General features: G+C 41.6%; 1 protein-coding gene and 2 long non-coding RNA genes across 16 annotated transcripts in view; 2 read left to right on the top strand and 1 right to left on the bottom strand.

Moving 5' to 3' along the window:
- The window catches only part of TSHZ2 (teashirt zinc finger homeobox 2), a 911,650-nt gene extending 910,972 nt beyond the window's left edge, over positions 1–678 (bottom strand). For 10 of the 13 annotated variants that reach the window (XM_072944417.1, XM_072944418.1, XM_072944414.1 and 7 more), the window contains exon 1: positions 520–677. The gene's annotated coding sequence lies outside the window, so the exon portion shown is untranslated. Of the gene's footprint in view, positions 1–519 lie in introns of all 13 variants that reach the window. The other 3 variants (XM_031687684.2, XM_031687688.2, XM_031687685.2) reach the window with 1 other exon arrangement.
- Positions 333–7,299, top strand: LOC140687463 (uncharacterized). 2 transcript variants are annotated; one of them, XR_012061829.1, is made up of 2 exons: positions 333–797; positions 6,395–7,299. It is a non-coding gene; the product is annotated as an uncharacterized lncRNA (long non-coding RNA). The 2 variants fall into 2 exon arrangements; XR_012061828.1 differs by having other exon boundaries at positions 333–859.
- An 8,480-nt stretch (positions 7,300–15,779) lies between these two features.
- Positions 15,780–17,577, top strand: LOC140687465 (uncharacterized). The gene is made up of 2 exons (XR_012061832.1): positions 15,780–15,897; positions 16,804–17,577. It is a non-coding gene; the product is annotated as an uncharacterized lncRNA (long non-coding RNA).
- Positions 17,578–22,297: the final 4,720 nt, after the last annotated feature.

The following is a 22,297-nucleotide window of genomic DNA, read 5'->3' as shown; positions in this document are numbered from 1 at the left end:
CATACTTTTTTAATAACTTGATCTAATCTTTTTCTTCCTTTTCACAGACACACAAAAATGCAAAAGGCCGTTAATGTCCAACCTCTCTTTATATACCTTTGTCTCTAACCATTATTGTAATTCAGCCCTCTAACACGAGCGCTTTTTCCTCCACTGAGCTATCAAAGACACCTTCCTAATCAACATTACACACAGGAGCATAATAGATGGCACCACAGTGAATACAAGGATAAGCTGTAATTCACTCTGGGGCTCTGCTGATGTCATAAACCGCACGACCAGCTTTATGGAGAGTAGCTGAGCCCAGAAAGTGAATTCCGATCTCGGCTCACTCTGGGAGCCATCTGTTAAGGAAACAGATTTAAACGCCGACCTTTTCATCTCTGTCGTTTACAGAGATTTCAAACTTTTGCTATAAAATTTAAACTTTTCAGCCATGAACAGATTAAAATTCCTTTCTAGAGGCACATTTGGTTTTGTATTCCCTCCTTCAGCTGACAAATAGATTAGTGGTCTTACCGCCCGTTGCTACAAGACCATCTCAAAAGGAAGAGCCGCACCCCGCGACCGCGAACGCCGTGGCTGCGCGCGCCGGGTCCCACCACGGATTCACCTTCCCAGCCTCCTCTGCGGCAAGTGCGGGTCATGTGACCCAGTCTTGGCCAATGAGACACAGCGAGGTGCCTTCTGGGAAACGGCTTCCTGGTTTCAGGAAGACGCGCAGGTGAGGAAAGACCCTTTCACCTGCCTCTCCTCCACTCACCCCTACGCCGGCACTTCCGACTTCGGATGCCCAGGTAAGGGCGCATGATCTGAAGCTGCAGTGGCGGTCTTGTCGTCATGACAGACGTGCGTGAAGGTAAAAAGCCACCCGCTGCAGAGGGGGGAGCGGAAGTGGGGGAAAGTCTGGGTGCCTGATGGCTTTGTTGAGCCTCTGAGTTAACTGGCCCCGGTACTGTCCACTCCCGTGGCTCTTTGTTATGTAAATATTTTAATATTGGTTTCCTCCAGAAGCAGAGCCTAAGGTATGCTTTTGGATGCAAATAATTTACATGGATGGTGATCCCAAGAAGCACCAGTAGGGGCGGGCAGAGGGGACAGGGAAGGGAAGGAAACCAATTCAGAGCGTTAATGAGCCGCTAAACCCTGTAGCCATCTGGGGCGCAGTCCAGAGAGAGCCCTGAGGCAGAGAATCCTGCTTTGAATGATAAGCCAGTGACCTACAGGAGGACATTGTGTGTATATGTTGGGGTAGGGGCGTGGTGATGTTCAGCGGGATTCCAATAGCTCAACATCTTCTACATAAACAAACCATAAAGGTCTTGGGTTTTGAGTACTATTTGTCAGTTGCCTATTACTGGTCACAGAAGTCAACATCACTGTTCCTTTAAGTTACTCATACCCTGCGGTTTCTCTACGATTCCATGCCAGTGAAAAGACGCAAATGCTAATTTTTTTCGGCACATTGTTACTGACCACTGCCCCTGTGTCCGGCATCAGCAGTGCACTGGTGAACCAAACAGACAAGGTCCCTGCCCGTGTGGGGCTTACTCTCCAGTGGGGGAGCTGGACACAACAGCTTATCCTTCTCATACTCCCGGCTGGAACACGACAAGTACTGCTAAGCACACTCGAGAAAAAGTGAAAGGACAATAATAAGAGAGTGCCGCAAAATCAGAGTGTGGAGTCAGGGAAGGGTTCATGAATCAGGGGCTGAAAGAAGTGGGAGGCAGCCAGAAGGAAAGAGAAAAATATTACCCCTAATCCCGGCACAAACAGGGGAGCAGCGCTACTGGGTAGGACATCATAAAGGCTCCCATAAGAAGATCATTCAAGTAACATCTTTCATTGGAAAAGAAAACAAGAATTTGACCCTCACCCAGAAACTTACACTAGGTTGGTTTGACTAGAAAGCAAATTGAATCATTACAAGAGCCATTATTTTCTCTTGAAACCAACCAGAAGTCATGTCCAGACTAAATAAATTCTGATCTTCCTCCTTCTTTGGACTAAAAGACAACTCCTTTGAGACTTTATCCGTACAGAAATAATAAATGGTTATTCACAAAAACACAATTTTCCTGTGGGGGAAGAAATTCACCATTTCTTTACCACTACACTTAGGCATTTATATGCACACACATATAAAGATCTGATTTCACAGATCAGGATCTCAAAATGTCAGGTTCGTGAAAATGCCCGCTGCCCTGGGGTTTGGCCTCCCTCCCCCTGGCCCTCATCATCCCATCACTTCTGCAGACTCACACAAGTCCCTCAAAACCCCAGGGGACTACAGAGCACAGTTTGAAAAACACTGTGATAAAAGTTTTTTGGATTTTTTTTCCCAAATAGTAAGTCAAGACATAAAGATGTTGCTGACCATCTAAGTCAGAGGTTAACAAGTTATGGCCCTCAGGCCAAACCTGGGTTTCTAAATACAGTTTTAACGGAGCACAGCTATACCCACTCATTTACATATGGTTCTGGGCTTTGTTTTAATGGCAGAGTTAAGTATTTGTGACAGAGACTGGAATAGCCTGCAAAGCTTAAAATATTTACTCTCCGACCTTTTACAGAAAAAGTTAGCCAATCCTTGATCTAAGTCATTGTAGGAAATCAGCGTGATATTAATTCAAACACTAATCCTGGCCTATAACCTAACAATCGGATTGTAGTGAAAGCAGGAAAGAGTAGGAAGAGCAAAAGGAAACCACAGTGGGCTCTTGAGGCACTGAGAACACCTGGAGGCCAACCCGCCTCCTCCCATCTGAGACAGAGGACCAGGGGGCTCGCCTGTCTTCCAGGGGGATCCTGCCATCCCTGGGATCCCTGACAAATTCAGAAATCCTCTTGGCAATGCTGATCTTTCTGTCTCTGGGACTTGCAAATGCTGCTGCTTCCACCGAAAGCACACTTCCCTCCCTCTCTTTACTTGCCAAATCTGCATCCTTGTGGCATCTTTGATATCACATCTTTTAAGAGGCTTCTCTAGGCTCCCTAGCTTGGTCAGGTGCCCTCATCTCTGCCCCCACATTGCTTTCTCTTTTCCTGCACCTCCACTGTCTCTCTGTGTTATAATTGTTGGATACTTGTCAGATGCCTCCATTGAATAGAAGCTCCATGAGGTCAGAGCTGCACTTGTCTCATTTACTGTTGTCTTGTTCTCTCAGACTCTAAAACAGTTCCTGGCACATTGTAATACATAAATATTTGATGAGTGAATTCCTTTGTATGAAGATCTTTAAATGAAATCATGAAGAGGGGGAATGTGATGCAAATGCAATAGGAAGAATTACACACTGCCTGTCTTAGGTAATAATCTGGACAGCATGTGCAAAGGCCCTGAGACAGGAAGAAGCATAAAGCACCAGAGGCATGGAAACTAGACCAGCACAGCTGGAACACACAAAGCCAGGGCAAAAGAAATTTAAGACCAGACAATGCAGGACCTATACATCATGCTGAGAATTTTTTTTATCTTATCTTTAGAGTAATGGGAGAACCACAGAAGGTTTTAATTAAGGCAGTGGGTGATTCAATTTGTACTACTAATAGCAGATGTTGTGAATTCACAAGTAGTAAATAAGAATGCCTTTCATTGTGCTAGATATTAAGAATAAGATACTTAAAGAGTCATTGTTCCTACATTCAAGATATTTTATAAAAGGAAAACATAACTACAGTTTGATGAAGGCTTCAATAGAATTAAGCTTAGGGGGTCACAGGGCAAGCACCTAAAAGGAGCCTCTACGTTTTACTCACACATGGAAAGAGTGGATTCCTGAAGGAAACCTTTAGTGTTGCTCTCTACCTGGGGGCACATGAGTGAAGGAGAATCACTTAGCCCAATGGAAGTATTTCTGTGGCCAAAATTTATAACATTATGAAGATTCCAAAAACATGGAATCATTCACAAGAAACTGTTAAGTGAAGAAAAAGCAGGACTCCAATTCAAATATATACCAGGGATGGCAAGTCTTTTTGTAAAGGGCCAGATAGTAAATATTTCAGGCTTCACAGACCACATGGTCTCTGTCACAACTACTGAACTGTGTTGCTGTTGCATCAAACAACTGTAGACAACATGTGAGTGAATGGGCAGGGCTCTGTGCCAATAAAACTTTATTTACAACAACAGGTGACAGGCCAGATTTGGCCCTTGGGCTGTAGTTTGCTGATGCCTGATCTATCTTACATTAAAATTCTAAATAAATGTATAATGTTTATGAACATAGACACAAAAAACACAGAAAATGGAAGCACTCACTGTATTTGGAGAATGCAATTATCAGTTTGGTGGTTCTCTATTAATTTTCCCTACTCAACATTTATTTAACCTTCTGGGAACAAATTCTGGAGGTGAGAAGAGGACAGAGAACTACCCTTCCATCATCTTTAATCCATGGGGTCCCTGGCGTGAACCCACCCCCATGTCCAAAATAAGGCACATGCCCAGACCTGGACCCCAGAGGTCATTTCATTGCTTTGGCCATGGTCATTCTTTCAGAGAGGAGCATGGACCCAAGCAGACCAATGAGAATCACTTCCTTGGATTTTTTTCTTTTTTAATATCAAGAACAAGAAGACCTCTGACTGCTGAGGTGAAGGAAACTGCCGCTCATGGCCATCTTGCCACTCCAAGGATTGTCCTGTTCAAGAATGACGCCTGCACACTGGAAAACAGAACTGAGAAATGAAGAAATGCTGATGGTCTTTGCAGAGCCTCCAGCTCCAGCCTTATCTGAAACTAGCCCTGTTCCTGGATTTTTCATAACTTGAGCCTATATGTGCTTTCTCCATCTCAGCTCTTTTATTTTTTCCTGTTCACCAAAAATCCTGAAGGAGGTCATTGTGAATGGGGTTTTTCTTATTTTAAAAAGTCCTTTAATATGTTTATACCATCACTTTACAAACAAATAAAATTGAAAGAAGATGGATGAAAAGGCAACATATTTTTAAATTTTACTTCTCAAATGAAAGTCATGCTCTATTTTTTCGGTTTTCCTTATCAGTTGAGTGACTGAGCCAGTTGCAGTTCTTAAATTTGACCAAGAGCATCTAAACATGCTCTCCAAAAATTGACTGGGAGCCTATTTTGAAGAAAATATATAAAGACAGGGCTAGAGTGGAGATCACAAATGATGACAATAGAAAATATTTCAGGAAAGACCATTTGACTCTGCAAAAATGCAGTGACATATGTAGGACAGCCGAGAGTCTCCACGAGAGGATGAAAGTGATCCGTGACCATCACATGGCCACAGCCTCTTAGAAAAAAGACTTTGGAAGAAAACACAAATCTGACAGTGTCACAGCCGTGCTTAAAACTCAGCAATGATCCCCAGTTGCCTACTTGAGCCCAGACTCCCACAGTGGATATGATTTTCACAGAACATAAATTTGAGTGTGCAAGAAATATAATTTTTTTTTAATTTATAACTCTTAAATTTTTTTTCTCAAATCCCCAGTCTACCCAATAGCAGAAAATGTAGTCACTTCCAGGAAAATGCCATCATTTGGGGATAAACACAATCAATTCAGGATTCTGCATATACACCCACATTCTGTCTCTCTCTCTCTCTCCTTCCTTCCCCCTTGGGCAGCCTCCAAGGACTAAGAGATTTGGGCGTATAATCACATCAGGAAGCAGAGTCTGGTCTACCACCGTACTCTGCTTTCCACTAGTATCTGGTAATATTTTCTGGTCTTTGGTGTTGTTGGCAGTTATCTCTTGGCCTTACTGAGATGCCCAGGTTCACCTGTGTCTGGTTATCATATGTACCAAGGTCAACACATGATTTCCATTGTCTAGGTCCAGGCGAGTCCCTCTACCACCAGCCCACACAACCTCCTTCCAGCAAGCACACAGCCAGTGGCCTCTCTGGGCAAAAATGCCTCCAAATAGTGGCAAAGAGCACTTCTACTTACATCCCTTTGGCCAGAAATTGGTCAAGTCGTCGCACTTAGCACTGCAAAAGGCTGGGCTATGTCATGTTATTCTCAGTGACATAGGCCTGGATAACCTTTGGGCTCAATTCCTTAAAAAGGGAGATATTAGGAGAAGACAAGCGCCCTGGGCCTCAGATGTTTAACATGCACCTCAGAATCACTCAGCGTAGGAAGACAATCACAGAGAAGCAATAGGTCAGAGAGACCGAAAACAAAGAACAAAGGAGCAAAGGAAGACACAAAATTGTAAGAACAAAGGGAATATTAGTAATCAAAAAAGTGAAAGGTTTTAAGATTCACCGTGGCCAAACGCTGAAGCAGGAAGGAAAAAGCAAAGAAGTCAAGAGCTAGGGAGGGTGGGTGGCAGATTCCAGTGAAAAGAAGTAGAATTGAGGCCACCTCAAAACGTGAACAAACTTTTCACAGTCATTTTCTTGATCTTTAGGGGAAATAAACTGAGCATGAAGCAGAGAAGGTGAGAAAAACACGGCTTATAAGTGGAAACGCACCAAACAAAGTGGAAAATTCACATCAAGCCCACAGATAAGTCTCAGAACAAAGGGAAACTTTGTAGAGTCCAAAAAAAGGGAAAATGAGATTCTCAGGTTGGAAAATGTCACTGTACGAAGGAAGGGAAGCAGCTAAGCAAGTGCTCCCACCAGAAACTGACCCGCGGGTTGGTAAAACTCGGCTATTTGGTTTTGTAAAATAGAAAATTTCACGCAGGTTTTATCCTGGAACTTAATAGCTGGCATTTTTCATCCTCTGGTTTTGCACAGTTCTAATTCTCAGAAAGAAAGAGAAGAACCTGCCTGCTTTAAACAACACGCAAATTAAGGTGTGACTTTTGGCTCCATTTTTTGTTATATATAGCTATCATCTGCTCTGGAGTAAGCTGGATTTCTTCCACTGAGTTCAGATCTCCTTCTGTCTTATTTAAAATGCATTTTAAAGCTTCGTGTTTCTTTCTGGAAAACCTACCATAATGTAACAACAGATTTTAAAGCTTATATGTATATTAATCATGATGCCAACAACCGCAATCTAATATAGTCCTTACCTTTTACTGACAATGTGAATTTTAATTAAGTGCATAATGCATAATGAAGATCCGAAATGCAGCATATATTTTTGGACCTGTTTACTGTGTGTAAGAAACTCTAACATGGAATGACGTTAGCCTCCCTGCTACAAAGACTTAACATTTAACAAATTAAGTGAATGGCGGCTACAATTAGGTTTTCAAAGACATTTTGACAACTCCTTCAAGATGGCTGACAGAAATTGGAAACAAACTTTATGTTCATCAGTACAGTGGGGAAAAATCAAATAAATTATAGTACTTCCAGACCATGATTTCATATGCCTTCCTTAAAAAACAGAGCCCTCTGCCTCATAGGCACTGAAGTGGAAAGGTCTCCAAGATATGTTATGTACAACAATATATATAGAATGACTCCACTTACCTAAAATACACTTGTGTGCATATATGTGTGTGTGTTGCGTGCATGCACATGTGTGTGCGCATATACATGTGTGCATGTTGTACATGTGTGTGCATGTACATGTGTGTGCATGTACATTGTGTGTGCATGTACATACATACAGATGTGTGTGTGTAGATGTGTGTTTGTGTAATTGCATACATACACAGACATATTCAAAGACATGAAAAAGAGTTGGAAATAACAGACAAAAATGCAATCGATCAGCTTGAGAGCAGGCTTTGGTAAACTTTTTTTGTGCAGAGTCAGATAGTGAATATTTCTAATACTCTGTCTCTGGCACAATTATTCAACGCTGGCTTTACAGCACCAAAGCAGCTGTAGACAATCTGAAGCAAAAGTTGTGCCTGGGCCCCAGTAAAATTTATTTACAAAAACAGGCAGGGTGAGGGGGCAGCTGGAGGCGGCCTGTGTGTCCCAGTTTGCCAGGCCCTGCCCTAGAGGAATGAGTGCTGTTTGGGCAGGGAGTCGTCAGAGGCCCGGAGAGGAGCTCTAGTATTGATTCTGTACAAATTTGATTTGTTTTACAAGCACTCTTACTTAGAAAAATAGTTTTTAATTAAAGGACTTAACTACCATATATTGAAATTGAGTAAATTTTCATTTTAAATTTTTAAAATTTAGATTTATTTTTTAAATTTATATTTGAGTAAATTTAAACATATTATCAAAAAATAAGTAAATAAGCTGTTCTGTGTCCTCTTCCAGGTGGTTGTTTCTCACTTTATCCTCAGAAAGTGGTGATTTTTATCCCCATTTCCTAGGTGAAGCAGTGGCGTGTACGGAGCCAAGCAAGCCGATTCTGGAGCCTGGTTCTTTAGGCTGAATCCTGGGTCTGGCTCTTCCTAGTTTTCAGACCTTAGGCAAATCATTTAACCCCCATAAGCCTCAGTTTCCTCACCTATAAAATGTGAATTAAAATAACACTTTATTTGAAGTGTTGTTATGAGACTTCACTGAGCTAACACATGTGCAACACTTAACCCAGGTTCTTGTACATAATATGCACTTAATAACTGCTAGCTATTAAGATTACACCTCTAAATTTAATGCAGTTTCTTTTACTTAAAAAGAGGGGAAAATGTATTTTTTATAGATTGCTTTTTTTTTGGCTGTAAGTGACTTAATTCACTCTTGGCTGTAAGTTCTAAGTAATCACTGTGTATATAAAAGTCAGCTAACCATCCCCAGGAGCCATCCTCCTTTTCTTCCTTTTAAAGATAGAAGTCCTTACATGTCAGCTGGGCCCATGGTCACCCAGCTGGAGAACATGTTTCCCAGCCTCCCTTCGAGCCTTATGTCGCCATGTGACTGCACACTGGCTAAGAGGATATGAGTGGAGGCGAGAAGTGAAACATACGAACTGTGCACCCCTTTCCGCAGGTGGCAGTGATGAGCCAGGCTTGACAGTGTCAAGGGCAACGTTCTAGGAGATGCCAGAGCCACAAGAGAGAAGGAGTCTAGGTCATGGTGGACATCGTGGAACACCGCTGTCCACCTGTCCTGTAGGTTTTGTTTGAGACAGAATATACCTCAGTCAGGCCATGATAAAATGAGGATAGTAGCAGTAAAATGAGGCTAATAATAGAACTATAATAGTTGGAGGAACTATAAATGGCTCGAACGTGACTGACACTGATTTCTTGCTGATGCAGCAGTTCCAAGTGGTTCCAGACTGGTGTGTCTGTAGTTAGGAAAGGAGGCTCTCAGTTCCATGCTGTCTCTCAGGGCCAGGATGGCAGATAGAATGTCTTTAAGAGGCATCTCCAACCGAGAGGAAGAACAATGGAAGATTACATATAGATTTTATGGGCAAGGCCTGGAAGTGGCCTGCGTCACTTCTACTCACATTCTACGGGCTAGAATTGTCATATGGCCAGACCCCACTGCAAGAGAAGCCGAAAGATGTAGTGTAGCTATCGCTCAGGGATGCTTTGGACAGTCAGCAATCTCTGCTACAAGTGCTATGTAAGCCCCTGGTGGGCAAAGATTTTTGTCTTATTTTTCCCACCCCTGTGTCCCAACTTTCTACATCAGGGTCAGCAAACCTTTTCTATAAAAACCTAGATAGTAAATATTTAGACTTGGTGGGTCACGTGATCTTTGTCACAGCTACTCAGCTCTGCTGTTGCATCATGAAAGTAGCCATAGACAGTATGTAAATGACTGACCATGGCTGTGTTCCAATAAAACTTTATTTACATAAGCAGGCAGAGGACCAGATTTGACCCTGATTTAGAGCAGACACAATGGGTGGTACAGAATAAGTGTTTGCTAATTGAATGCTCGGGCATGAATAACCCAATTGCACAGGCTTGTCCTGAAGAATACACAAAATATTGCATGAAAAGATATAGCAAAGTGTCTGATGCATAGTAACTGCTAAATAAATGCTATGTACTCATTGTTTGGAGATATAAAAGATAAATAAGAGATATTCCTCAAGGAGCAACCACTATGGTAGAGGAGAAAAATATTTTCAGGAAAGTAATTTTAAAGTTGTTTGTGCAAGGTTGTAAGAGCATATTCAGTAGGATAAAGTGGTTAATTCTGGGGAGGAGGGAGTGAGCCAAGAGGAAAATCACAGAGAGGGTAAAACCTAAAAAGGAGTTTGAAGAATTCAAAGGACCTGCCCAGGCATTCTAAGAAATGAAATTTTTTTCACCTTTCTGAGCCAGAAACTCATTAAATGAAAGCTGATGGCAGATGCCAGAGTCTGTGTAGGATGGGCTCTGTCTGCCTGTAACAGTCCTCCCCTCCCACACCTTTACCATTCACCCTTCAAAGTATCAACTCAAACGTCACCTCCTAGGGAAACAGTTCCTGCCAGCCTTTCCCCACCCTGCACCTCACAGACCAAAATTCAGTGTTTGCTCCTTGTAGATTGAGACTCAGCTGAGTGTGTGTGCATGTGTGTGTGTGCACAACGTCTTTTTCCTCAAAGGACAATCAGCAGGACTGCATTGCTCACCACCTCGTCCCTAGCTCCCTGTGAGGCACATAGAAAACACCAAATCATTGTTTGTTAAGTGAAAGAATAAATTCTGCATTGTGTTCTCTGACAGGGCCTTGAATGTAAGAAATCAGAGGACAGATCTACAGCCAAAAAGCTAGATGAGCTGGTGAGAAAGTTGACATGATTCGCTAGAATCTTAGAGTCTTAAAATCTTAGAGACAGTAAAAGGCAGTGGTGAAACAGGAGGCTCGTACTGTCTCTGTAACTCTTCTGGAAATCAAAATTATTCCAGAAATCAAAATATATTTTTCTTAAATGGCAAGCTAGAGCTGACCATCAAGACTGCAGTCTTGGCCCTGCCATGTATTCAGCATTAGGAGTGTTCACTCAGCCAGGCGCCTTATCCATCAATCAGAGATGGCAGGAATGAAGGTCTGGACTCCACAGGGGAGTAAGGGATTTGCTATGAAGTACTTACACATGGGGACTTTTCAGTAACTGTTAGCTACTCCTATTATCGGTTTTTTTCCCCCTTCTGCTTCTTGAGCGTTAAACAAAAGAGCCATTCCCCTTCCTGCCTAAGGTGAGCCGCAGTGGTGAATGGAGGGGACAGAGTATAGGGCCAAAGAGATTTAGTTCAGAGTCATCATCTCATTGCATTCTCTAGATGTTACTAGGACTTCATTCACTGAGAAGATTCACAGACGTTCACACACTAACACAGGGAAGTAAAGCTACTCAGGATAAAATAAGGTCAATATTGATCGAGAAGGCTCTTAGATACACTGCCACGTGCACCTGGTGAGCTGTGATATAATTATCATTTCAAAATTAAGACTGTAGTTGTTGGGATGAGAACACGACTCAGATGATAAATGTATATACATTTGTTTACCGACTCCATGGCACATATATATGCACACAAGCCATGAGTTAGTCACCAGATAATTCAAGATTAGATGCACATACAGACTCACGAGTCAACAATATCACTTTTATTTAAATAAAATGTGTCTGTGTTGGTATTTTGTAATAAAAGCTTACATTGATCAAGTGCTTTACTATGTTATAGACATTGGACTAAGCATTTTATATACATTTAAGCCTATTTAATAAATATAATGACCTATAAATTGGGTTTTATTATCATGCCCACTTTACATACGAAGAAATTGATGAGGTAAAGCAGCTCACCCCAGATAACACAGCCAGCAGAGGCAGAACAGGGACCCCAACATTTGGAAACAGTGCGGCGCTGTCTAATGCTAGCTATTATTGGTGCTGGGTGTTGGCAGCTGGTGTGTAAAAAGGAAAGACCAGACTATAATAGTGAAAAAAATTAAGTAAATGTTCAGTATTTAGGTACTAGAACTGGAATGATTCCAAATAATAAAATTTAGCTTCATTTGCTTTGATGATTCATTTGCCTGATCTTTGAAATGAATTCTAGCCTATAGATCCAAGCCTGGATGGCACACACCATCTTGACTGAAAAAAAAAAAATTCTTTCTAGCTTATTTATTTCTAATATAGAAATTCCATGAGTTCCTTAACACAGCTTATAAAAAAGCCCATAGAAAGAAAATAAATTCAGTAAAAAGCTAAATTCTAATTAAAATAAATAGAAACACTAGTAATAGCAGAGGTAAGAGAAAAAGCAGGCCAAAAAAAAAACACCAAAAAGTGAAGCTGTGTGATTTACTCTTCTTATTGCCACCTGGAAACAGACAAACATGGCAAATGAATGTAAGCAGCATCTAATAAAAGGGATGGGAGAGGTAGGGGGCAAGAAAATGTCCTCCTACTTATTTGAAATATTTGGTACGAGACAGTTCCAGAAAAACAACCAAACACGACTCTTAGCAAAATAGATTTGCGTTAACATTATCTTTCAATGTTTTCTTGACTTTGAAATGGGAAGATGGGTAATTTGGAATTTCTTGAGTCAAGGCCATTGTTGCACAGAAACATGCAAACTCTCAGATAAGAAAGTGAAGTGGGCAGCCCTGTGGCATCTGTACCCACCACTTCAGGGCCAGGCCCTTTTCACCTGAGTGAATGGCACTATATCCAAAGCCAGCAGCACCTGCATTTCTTAGCCTGAGAGATGTATTTGGCTTCTGGAGACCAGTTGGCCATTTGCATGATAAATCAGAAGAACCAGCAATTAATACTCCTCCAGAAGCAGCCTTCAACCAACAACTAACCATGTTGGTGTATAAATACCCCAACACTCTCCTTAAGGGGTGCAACTGTGAGGCATTTTTCTACACTGGCTTCCAGAGTTTTCCAGGAGGCATTAAACCCCAGTTTCCCATGGTGGTAGTTGTCTTGATGATGCAACTTTCCTTCCCTATCTCACTCATTACCCCTTTCTCAGTATTTCCTGGTCACCTCCCCAATAAATGACCTGCATTTAAACCTTTATTTCAAGTTCTGCTCCTGGGAGAACCCTAAATAAGACAGAATCTATGCACATGTTGAGGAGGAAGAAACTTGCAAGGACCCAGTTTTGTGTGGGTCCCTGATGGGAGTTGGAGATGGAGAATGGGAAGATATAAGGAGATCAAGAGGAGAAAATAAACACCCCTCCACACACACATCTTCTTGTCTCAACCCTTTCATGGGAGTAGTTCCCACAAACAGAAGCTGGATAAATAGTTATCCTGTATTTTATAGGAGTACATGGGAGACTGCACATTGGAACTCTCAGAAATGCTTGAGGAAGAAGGTGGGTTACAGGAGCTGTGTTAGGATTCATGTGAGGCTATGATGCAGGTGAGTGACGAGCATTCTATTATTACTCCTGGTTGCTGAGGCCTGGGAAACTGAGATTTCAGGGCGGTTGAGAAATCCAAGGCTGACAGTTGTCCTAAACTCACAGATACACTTAAATTGCCATATTCTAAGCAATGTTTTTACATTTCTCAATTCCTTTCCATAACAGATGGTAAACTTCTAGAAATTACATCCCAAAAGGTAATCCTGCTTGTAAATATAAGTAGTTATGAACATTTAAAAAAAAAAACTCTTGGATGCTATATACATGGGGGTGTTTTTAAGCAACATTGTAAGAATTAAATGACGAGGTCAATACCAAGAGCAAAATCATTTACGCCTCAGCCAGGCAGCATAGGCTATGTATTCTGACACACGTTTAAAGATATATTTAAACTTTCAAAAGTTTCTAAATGTATTTTTAGATTTGGTGTTTAAAAAACTATTTTTCAGATGGTTATAAGCCTGATGTCTGGAAGTGGATAGTCTGGATTCAAATCCTGGGTCTATCTCTTATGGGCTATGAAACCTTAGGCAAGTTACTTAAATTCAGTAGTTCGCAATATTTTCATCTCTGTAAGGGAACTAGTATAGGGTTGTTGTGACCTTGGGCAACTTATTCAGCCTCTTTGAGTCATTGGATTTTGTTATTTGAGGAAGGGATGTGATTCCAAATTAAGATGTTCATTGGAGGGATTTATCACCTCTTACTGAATTTCCCTGATGACCCCCTCATTGAGGGTATGTATTCCACAAATGCACATCCGCAGAGAGGCAAATAGTTAAACAGACAGGGGAAAGGGCTTTGGAACCAAATGTTATGTGGCCCCTGCACCGGAGTCTCTAACTCTCCTAATCTGTGAGAAGTCAGTGTTCTCTTAATAAATCTAGGCTTTGTCTGAGTTAACCAGAGTTAGTTTCTGTTGCTTACAGCCAACAACTCTCACTGATAAGATGTTTAATTTTGTTACCAGGCTGAACTCTTTTCAGGGTAGGTAGCTTTTCTGCTTTAATCACTAGTATGACCAAGGACCACAGTATTAACCAGGGGCAGAGTACCAGAACTTCAGCAGTGTTGTGTGTGTGTGTGTGTGTGTAGCAAATAAAGTTCTGAAAAAGTTTCCTGGCTCTTGAGACTCCACAGAAGTCTACAAGGCAAATGCAAGACTAGGAGAGGTTAAGAGCTCAAAATCTAGAATGAGGGAAATGTGGGTTCAAATCCAAGCCTCACTGCTTCCAAGCAAGGGGATGCCAGGGAATTTACGCCTTGGATCCTCAGCTTCCTCACTGGCAAAAGGCAGGCAATCGTTGTTCCCATCAAACAGAGTTTTTGTGAAGATTAAATGGGAAACGGTGTGCTTTGCACTCAATAAATGTGGACCGATAGTGATGAAGGTGATGAGGGTGATGGCAGGTGGGGGGGTATGTCTAGTTCACAGGTGGAAAAACCTGCAGGGAGGCTGAAGCACATCCTGGAAGAGAAGTCATCCCAAGGGAGTGGGCATTCAAACACGGTGCAACTGGTCCAGTGCAAAAGCTTTAGTCACCTAAGAGAAGGCATGATTCTGAATACAACATGGTTTGGGGCTCTTGGATTTGTCCCCAGGTCTGATGGAGAACCGGGAAAATGCAAGTAAAAACTGAAGATGCTTCAGGTACAGGAACTCTGTAAGACGTGGGGGTCCAGCAGACTTCGGGGACCCCTCTATCATACAGGATTACAGGGGGCCCCTCCACATAATAGAGCACATCTTGGCACCTTGAAAACCCAACTTCTCAGTATTCCCTCCACAAGAAGGATTTGTCCAGAGAAGGAGTTGTACCCAGGCTCTGCCCAGCAGCTCCCACAGCGCCCCTGAGTGCACATGGGTCAGTGGTATTAGCGACAGGAAGGCCACTGACAGGAGCAGAATTACACGTGAACCCACACGAGGATCCCTCAGGGTAGGGACTGAGGCAGGGCCAGTGAGGCACTCACCCGGGGGACCAAGTTCAAAGTACACAGGTAAAGAACTCAGTCATCAACATAAATAATCTCTTAATGCAATCTTGTTAAAAATCAAAGTGAATGCAAAAAAATCCACAATGAACAAAACATCAAAATTTTAAAGCCAGAGTCAGCAATAGCACCACAGAGCCAAGCCACATTGGAGCCTGAGGTATCAGGAAATGACAGTCAGTAGACCCTGTCTTCATTGAAAATTTTCCACGTTTTGTTCATTGTAGATTTCTTTGCATTCATTTTGATTTTTTAAAATATTCCTTTAAATTATTTATCTTAATTATGGGGTTTAGGGGGCCCCCTCAAATTCTGAACCCAAGGCGAGTACCTCACTTGTGTCTTCCTGCAGAGTACCCCAAAATATTCACTGGGGAGGGGACCAGTTGATGGTGGAGAGCTGGGCAGATATAACCAAGAGGCAGAAAATGGGGGTTCTTTCTCTCACTGTGACCCCCCCATCCCATTTGCACTCACCAATACAGGTAGACAATGTTCATGTGGAAACCATTTCAGAAGCATTGATATCTTGGTATAGAGTTGAAAAATTACCTTGTAAGTTAAATTTGCTTTTCAGTGAGGTGGTCAGGACCTGGTCTCCTTTCCTGCCCCGGCCTGCACACGCCCCCACCACACACACAATGGGAAGTTTTGTCAGCAGCTGACCGAGCCCATCTACTGCTCCTCTGTCAGTAACGGCACGTCTCCAGGTACGGGCACAGCCGTGCGACAAGTTAGGGCCACGCACTCACACCTCGGAGGCCGAGGCTGGCGGCGACAAAGGCTAATTGGCGGGCTTAGCAGTCAGTTTCTGATGACACAGTTGAAATAATAAAAGACAGAGATGGGAACAAAGGAAGTTTAGAGGGAATAATAAAGGAAATATCTATACCACGAGCATTTGCCAACGAGAAGACGGCAATTTGAAATAGATGGGAGGACCAGCTCTCAGTCAACAAGAAGGAATGAGAGACAAAGACACAGAAATGTCTTCCTTGGACAGACGATGTGAAAATAGATCAATGCACGGACAGATACATAGATCGGCAGAAATGCAGATGAAATAGATAATTTGGCATTTTATATTCTGAGCCTGTCATTGACTTGGATTCAGGGAGAGACACACATATACAAGGTAAGTTTGGTAATAAGCAGGGAGTTCAAATTATAAAGTCAAATACTCAGGCAAATGATGCAACTTGAGGGAATGGCTACAGTGTCTACATACCCACAGTTGCCCTAGAGTGTTCAGGAATATTTTTATCTCCTCATTTGTTACTTGGCCCATTATTAAATTCTACAAAATGAAGAAAAAAAGGAAAAGAAAAGCACAAACACCCAGAAGGGAAGGAGAAAAAAATAAAAACAAATAACTGCGTTCCTTGTAGAGGTCAACATTGTTTTAAGGGAAGCTAAGCAGTTGATTTGTGTTCCTGCAGGAAAACCGATTTAGGATTTCTGCTTAAACTAGCGTGATTAAAATTTTTAAACTACATGCATTTAGCTTTTTTGTCAGACTTGGTTTTTTATTCTACCAAACCGTATGTATGTTTCGGGGGAAAAGCATGTACTTCTTCAGCAGGAGAATGATGAATATTTTGCTGCTTTTGTTTCAGAGAACTTCCCTGTCCAAGGAAATGACCTAGTTTATGGCTTTTCTGCATTCGGGACATGTTACCAATGTGCACACAAAGGCAAAGAAATATACAGCAACAACAGGAAATAGCCTTTGGATTATTTAAAAAAAAAATCATAAGCCCAGTTTTACGTATGGAAAATGCTCCGGAGTTCTTTGACCAAAATTCAATTCCATTCCCGTCTATCAGCCTGTCTTCTGCAGGCAGGCCACGGTTCAGGCCCCAGAGGAAGTTGTGCGATAAAGCAGAGGTGGCAAACTGGTGGCCTGGGGGCCGAGCTGGGCTGGAGGTGTGGGTTTTTACCCTTCTGTTGTCACACTGCGGTAAAGAAGAATGAAGTCTGTGGAAGCATCTTCAGTTCAAGGGTGAAAGTGAAAAGTAGCCTAGCAGAGCGACCCATTGCCCAGCTGCCTGGAAGTCATCCCCACTTTGCTGTCCTGAAGGCGCTGCGCCGTCTCCCCCCCACACCTCCTCCTCCAAGTTCAACAAAGGGAGGAGAGGACAACGCAGACAATTAGCACCATTCTTCTCTTCTCCCTCATCCTCACTCCCAGCATCCCAGTCACCCCGCCCTGCCAGTCCTACGGTTCAAACGTCTCTTCCCTTCTTGCTTCTGCCACTACCTACTCCAGGCCGCCATCTTCTCTTGTCTAGACCGTTCCAACAGCCTTCTCACTGGATGTCTCCCTTCTCACAGTCTAGCCATTTTCCCTAAGTGTATAATTTGTATTTTAAAGCTAAAATGGGTAAGTATCTGTGGCATATTTTTCTCTGCTAGAGTCCACTTGGTCTTGTGAAAAGACATATTATGGATGACGATATACAAACTGACAAGTTATCCACAAATAGAAAATCTATTTAATACCAACTATAGCAATTCGGATAACGTAAGGCTGCTAATTATCTCTATAGAGAGGGATATAATGTTTAACTTGAGTTTTTGGAGTCTGCCAGGCCTGAGTCCTAAGGCCACCTCCACACTTAACTAGTGGTATGTGACCTTAAGCAGGTTACCTCTCAGTCTCTCCTTCTATACACTGGGGTTTAATAATAATAATACCAAACTTCCAGGTTGTTGTAAGGATTGAATTAAGAAGTCATAATGTTAAGGGCTTGGCACATAATGCTCAAAAATTGTATTGTCCTTATTCTGAAGGCTATTATTATTGTTACTGTTATTAGGCAGCCAGAAATGCTGCTTGTTTAATAAACCAGGTCAGCTGCATGGCTGCTCCCTTCCAGCGTGTAATCAAGAATTCCAGCTCACCTGGAAGTCCTCAGGGCCTTAAGAACTGAGAAGCTAACCAGTGTGTTTTGCTTCAATTAAGAGCAGAGAAATAGCTTCTCCTCTGTGTTGTGATTTTAAGTAATATCAGTGTTTCCGAAAACTTATTAGTGCAGGTCTAGGTGAAACAAAAATAAGACAGCACATTGGGAAATTAATTTTAAACAAATTACATGTAAAATGCAAGGATTCATAATACTGTTTCTAAAGCAGTCTAATCTTAATATCATATATTTTGCTTTATGAAGCTTCCAGTTTTAGATTAATCATATTGTTTTTTATTTACTACTCCATATAATAATTGGCTTATCTGTGATATTAATATGCATGAATTTTTTTAGTTTGCTACTTCAAGAACGCATTCAGCCTGATGTTTATAATATGTTGATTTTAATATGCAATGGATGTGTTTATATGCAGATTAAATTGGATTGCATTTATACTAAACAAGAAAACCAAAAAGGAGAGAGGTACTGAGACCTGAGTAACTCTCATTAAAGTATAAGAATCCATGACAGAATTTTCAGCTTCCCTCCCAGCAGCATAGCAGTAGCTCAAAATTTACCCTGTCTACCTCAATATGATGCCCTGTATACTTTTAGGTGAAGAGCTATTTGATTCTGGGTTTCTCCTGTAGCAGTGGTTCTCCATGGGAGCAAGGGGAAGGATTCTGACCCCCAGAGGACATTGGGCAACGTCTGAAGATATTTTCAGTTGTTACCACTGGTGGGGACAGGGAGGGAGGAGTTACTGGCATCTAGCTGGTAGAGGCCAAGGAGGCTGTTAAACATCCTACAATGCACAGAACAGCCTTCAAAACAAAGAATTATTCCTCCCAACATTTCAGGAGTTCTAAGGTGGAGAAACTCTGTCCTGTAGGAAGAAAATTTTCAAAACAAGAATGATTGACATTTTTTTTTGAGCTTCAATAAATTGGGTCTACAGAATCTCAGATATTTTCCACAACTCAACCCTTACTGCACAAAGGCAAAAGTGCTGTCTGTTTACAAGCAAAAGATTCCTATATATTTATACATATTTACTCCTTTATTCAACAGCGATTTATTGAGTTCCTGTGATGTGTCAGAGACTATTCTAGGAAAAGTCTTCACAGAGATTGCATTGATAGATTGAGATGGAAGACAGACAATAGATAGATGATAAATAGATGAAAAGTAGACAGGATATAACGTAGTGGATAAGTGTTACGAAGAAACATAAAGTAGGTTAAGAGATGAGTACTTTTGGAGAAACCTTTCTGAAGTAATGATGTTTGAGAGGCCTGACTGAAGTGCAGAAAGGACTCGTGCAAATACCTGGGGCCACAAATGCAGGCAAATGCAAAGGCTGTGAAGTGGAAGTGCACTTGACAGGATCAGGAAGGAGCAGGGAGGCCACACACTGCAGGGAAGTGAACCAGAGGAAGAGAGGAAGGAAGTTAGGGCAGAGAGAGTGAGGGTGGAATCATGTAGGACCATGGGGCCCTTTTGGATAGGGCTTCAGATGTTGTAAGTGTGACATCTTCATAGGGGTGTGCACGTGAATACACACACACACACTTTTTTTCTGGTTCTAAAAGTAGTATGTACTTTTTATTTTTTGAAATATTCTATTTCAGATATAATACTTGAAAATACATCAGAACACAAATATTCACAGTTTGGTGTATATTCCTCCAAACTTTTTTCCATGTACTATCTATTTATTTATTCATTTATTTTACAAGTGAATATACAAATACATATCCTTTTTGGCAACTTTTTTGTCTCCCATTTACTTCTAAAGCCCAAATCGTTTGGTTTGGTTTGGTTTTAACTTTTTCAACAACTCACTGAAGAGGAGTAGGGATAAGAGGAAACAATTAAAGAAGTTTTATTTCCATTCCTGCCCTTTCCACGTCTAGCTCGAAAGTAATCAAGAGAAAAAAGAGACGTGAAAACCAGACCAACGAATAACACAACCATGGAGGTCAGCAGCCAGGGCTTTAAGACGACAGATTTCTCTGTTTTCCACCTGCCTGCTTCCTTTCCTTCACTCATGCTTTGTCATTTTCTCCATCCATCTCTTACACGTCTTTTGTTAGTTTTTTCCTAAGTGTCACTGTCTTTCTGGAACACATTGTTTCCTTGTTTACAGTGTTCCAAAGAGTCCCCAGGGACTGTTGGGTAAATGCCAAGCCCTTTCACTCCACACGCCAAATGCTTTTTCATTCAGGACCTTCCCAGCCAGGCATTCTAAAGCTGAAGCCATTTTTACAAACATTTCAACGTACTTTCAGATGCCCTCCCTTTGGTACCCTATTCTTTCTGCCAAGAACATCCTTTTTCTTTACCTTAGAGACAAACTTATCCTTCAGTACCAGCAAAAATAACACCTCTTAGAAAAACTTTGATGACCCTGTAATCAAGGTCTGTGGCAGAATTAGATCCTGAACTCTTATTCTGTGTTATTTCAGCCTAGCTGCCTTACCCACGGTTCTCTCATAGGCATCCAAGGAACGTTTTCTCCCAAACCGAAAACAAACGCTCAAAGATGCCACAAGACTAACTCTGAGAGGAAGATTTAGATGCATGTTTTCAGGGGGAATTTTTGGCTCCCAGTAAACAGGGGTCAGACTAGGGCCGAAGGAAAAGAGGAGGAGGGGACAGATAAAGGGATCAGACGTGAAGCAGTGAACTCTGGAATCCTGAACCTGCAAGAGAGAATTTATTACCCATGGGGTGTCTCCAGGACCTCAGAGCAGAATGTAAGGGACTTAGTGCCAAATGTCCCTGTGTAGACAGTGCAACCCAATAATCTGTGGTACCTGTAAACCCTCTGAGAAAAGAATGGCGGCTCTCGATATCTTGAGCAAGGAGAGTTTCATCATGGGAAACCCTTGGCCTCTGAGCAAGACAAAGTCGGGTGGGAGAGCTGGGGAGATATATGTTCCATGCAAATTCCCCAGCAATGGGAGAAGAATCTCCAAAGAAACCAGGACAGTGCTCACAGGGAAAAGAGTCGGCTTAAACACGTGCTAGGGCAGGAGACTGTGGAGGCATTTCCCAACAGTATCAGGAACCTGAAAAATTCTCTCTCAACCTGTCCGCCATCCTCATTCTATGAAGAAGTTCAGATGCCCCTTTGGACAGACTTGTGTCTACAGAGTGAAGGAAGAAAGAAAGTTATCATGTTCCTATTTACTGGATATGTAAGCTTTCCTGGAGAGCACCTCTAAGGGAAGGAGAAGATTCAATTTCAGTCAGGTTCAGAAATTGGCTTATTATATGGTGCAAAACATTCTAATTACTGAACTAAGACTGTGTTTAGTAACTTAGAGTAACTAGAAATTTATGTTTAAGTAAGTGATCAAAAAAATCATCTAAAGGCAGAGGAGAACCCCTCCCAGTTCAATATAGTTTTAAGTGATAGTGGAGATAAAATTGCTTTATGTTTACACTCCCATTATTCCTAACTTGTTTAATGTTCTATTATACATATAAAGCCACTCCTTAGCATAATGTCTTACATATGGTAAATTCTCAATAAATGTCCTTGAAAGGAATGAAGACATCCTTGAAAATTACCATTTCAAGATAAAAGTGAAAGAGAGAACACAAGAAGACAAAATCCCCATAGGTAATTTCTAGCCCACTTAAATTTAAAATGACATTAAAATTATCATTCCATTTATTCCTGGGCACTTGAAAATTTCTCCTCTGCACCCATTGCTATGTATTAAATCAGTGAACAAATGAAGTTGACAAGAACCGAGCTGCAGAGTAGAAGGGGTTTAGGTAAGGTAACTTCCCCTTGCAGAACAGTATGCTACTACTCAGCGTCCCAGAAGCTCACATTTTTGACTAGTTATTCCATCAAAACTTAAGCCTCCATTAAATAAGAATTTGCCTATGTAAGTTTCCCAAAATGGCCAAACTATTTGTTGAAACACTAATCCAAATAGTATCTGTGCCTTCCAATGAGGATTTCCTCTCTCCGTTTCTTTTTTTTTTTTTTGTATCAGGTTTACTGAGATATCATTGACATATGGCACTATATAAGTTTAAGATGGAAAGAAAGCATCATGATTTGACTTACATTCATCATGAATTGATGACCACAGTAAGGTTAGTGAACATCCATCATCTCATGTAGGGACAAAATTAAAGAAATAGAGAAAAAAAATTCTTTTTTTCTTGCGATGAGAAC

Source organism: Vicugna pacos, chromosome 19 (assembly GCF_048564905.1).
Source record: "Vicugna pacos chromosome 19, VicPac4, whole genome shotgun sequence".
Taxonomy (NCBI): domain Eukaryota; kingdom Metazoa; phylum Chordata; class Mammalia; order Artiodactyla; family Camelidae; genus Vicugna; species Vicugna pacos.
The sequence above is the reverse complement of the archived record's forward strand: the minus strand, read 5'-3'. Positions and strand labels throughout refer to the sequence as shown.